The sequence below is a fragment of the Haliotis rubra genome, unplaced genomic scaffold (assembly GCF_003918875.1).
Source record: "Haliotis rubra isolate DU_JTF1 unplaced genomic scaffold, ASM391887v1 Scf258, whole genome shotgun sequence".
Classification (NCBI taxonomy): Eukaryota; Metazoa; Mollusca; class Gastropoda; order Lepetellida; family Haliotidae; genus Haliotis; species Haliotis rubra.
The window spans coordinates 1,222,428-1,224,999 of NW_025766647.1; the positions used below are offsets into that span (position 1 = coordinate 1,222,428).

Below are 2,572 nucleotides of genomic sequence, written 5' to 3' on the forward strand. Positions count from 1 at the left end.
ACGGTGTCATGCACAAGGTCTCTGTATACACGGTGTCATACACAAGACCTCTGTATACACGGTGTCATACACAAGGCCCCTGTATACACGGTGTCATGCACAAGGTCACTGTATACACGGTGTCATACACAAGACCCCTGTATACACGGTGTCATACACAAGGCCTCTGTATACGGTGTCATACACAAGACCTCTGTATACACGGTGTCATACACAAGGCCCCTGTATACACGGTGTCATACACAAGGCCCCTGTATACACGGTGTCATACACAAGGCCCCTGTATACACGGTGTCATACACAAGGCCTCTGTATACACGGTGTCATACACAAGGCCCCTGTATATGGTGTCACACACAGGATATACGTATATGTGGTACATTCTCACACACCATGGTATTCACTGCACGCGTAAATAATCCCGAAGAATCTGCAAAATATACGTATATTTTATTTCATATATTCAATGATACACGTATTATAGCATACAAATCAACGTTTTCAAATAATATCTCATACAGGGATATTGCACTATGCCCAGCCATCTTGTTTTGCAGATACAGTGAAACCTGCACAACCCGGAACCCGTGTACCAGGAGCACTCCGTATTCAGGGTACGTTTTAAGGGGTCCTTTAACTAAACCTGTGGGTGGACAGAAGAGGACAGAGTCACCTGAAATGAAACGATTCGTCCGAATTTGATTAGAGATTTTTATCTGTTTAGGTGAAGTAAATGATGTTAACAGTGTACTTGTTCCTGGTCGGCTGAATAAAACAACACTCCGCTATTTCGCAGTTTTGTTGGAGTTGAAGGATTAAAGGATTGTAAATGAATCTGGGCTAACATGCATTTTTTCGAAAATTGTTTTATCTGGAAGATTCGAATGAGGTTAATGAGGTTTCATTGTATTTTGAAGCACTTTACAATATACATATTTACAATTCTATATAAGAAAGCTTTCAGTGGCATCAAGCAGCTCTAGTCTCAAGGAAGACAGGACTGACCTATGTGTTTCAACTACAGATACCGTAATCTGTGTGTGATAACACCCGTCAGTCCAGCTTCCATTCATCTATACTAGCGACGGTTATACCAGACACATAGATCATATAATCTTCAATACATCACCAGGTGAAATACCTTCAATACATCACCATGTGAAATACCTTCAATACATCAACATATGAAATACCTTCAATACATCACCATGTGAAATACCTTCAATACATCACCAGGTGAAATACCTTCAATACATCACCAGGTGAAATACCTTCAATACATCACCAGGTGAAATACCTTCAATACATCACCAGGTGAAATACCTTCAATACGTCACCAGGTGAAATACCTTCAATACATCACCATGTGAAATACCTTCAATACATCACCAGGTGAAAAACATTCAATACATCACCAGGTGAAATACCTTCAATACATCAGGTAAAATACCTTCATGGTTTCAAAACGTGTGTACATATACAGTAAAATTTGGTTAAAAAGTAAATGACAAATATTTATATTTGTTTTCACATTACATCATAATTATAATTAGATGGTTGTGATATAGTCTTTAAAAAAATAGGAAATTTAACTCAAGATGTAACGACTTAAACATAATTTTGAAACACACTATCCTCTGTGATTTGAATTCGGTGTAACTGTTTTCAAACAACCTTTACATTTGATCAAGAAGGATTTACTTATTTTGATCTGTGATTCACATATGTCATCTCTCTGTCTTGTATATCTGTGACATATATGTGTGGAGGGAAGTTTTCAACCTGGACAAGTATGTCTGTTGGAAGATATTAAGGTGTTCTCTTATTTTAGCTGCTCGAAATAAGAACTATGAATAACGGAATATATCATTGTATGTATTGTCATCAACTGTCCGGGAAAAAAAAGAAGAAAGAGTACATCCATAACTGATTGTTGCTAAAACTGCACCTCCAAGAATAAGGTGCTGATACTGGTATTAAGGTTATATAGTGTTTCTCAGTCTGTTTTCAGCCATGTAAATTGCGGATAACGTTAGAAATTATTTGGCTAAATCCAATTTAGTGAATAATTTTTAAATTATTTACATACGAGTGAAAACCTGCGCAATTATTGAGGATGAGTCTTGTCAGAATGATGAAAATGTTGCAAAACCCCATTATCAGTAAATGTTGTTTTGTCATTGTAATGATCTATTAAATATTATTGAAACTTCACAAAAAATCAAAATATTGTTTTAATATACAAGGAAATCGTTCGTCATAATACTGTTTCATATTTCAAAATATGCAAAACGTAATACTAGTGGAAGGTGTCGGAGTTATTAGCAACAAATGCTTATGTCAGCAGAAAATTACTCCGCGTTTGAAGTAAGCATAAATGTGACCTAGATATGGTGCTATTCATCCGTTTCTCCACGCGTGTATATATGTATTGATTTTGTGAACAATATTTATGCAACTGTGAAACTACACATTCAAGCGGTATCCAAGTGGCATTTGTATCACTATTCTGTGTATACGTGTCCCGAACTAAACCGCTGTCAGGTTACAGGTTATACACCTCTGTAAAGTT

General features: G+C 36.6%; 1 long non-coding RNA gene across 1 annotated transcript; it reads right to left on the reverse strand.

Annotated features, from left to right (window-relative positions):
* Positions 1–431: 431 nt before the first annotated feature.
* On the reverse strand, positions 432–1,434 carry LOC124279904. Its single transcript, XR_006899527.1, has 2 exons — positions 1,220–1,434; positions 432–1,141 (listed from the first exon to the last, which is right to left on the reverse strand). It is a non-coding gene; the product is annotated as an uncharacterized LOC124279904 (long non-coding RNA).
* Positions 1,435–2,572: the final 1,138 nt, after the last annotated feature.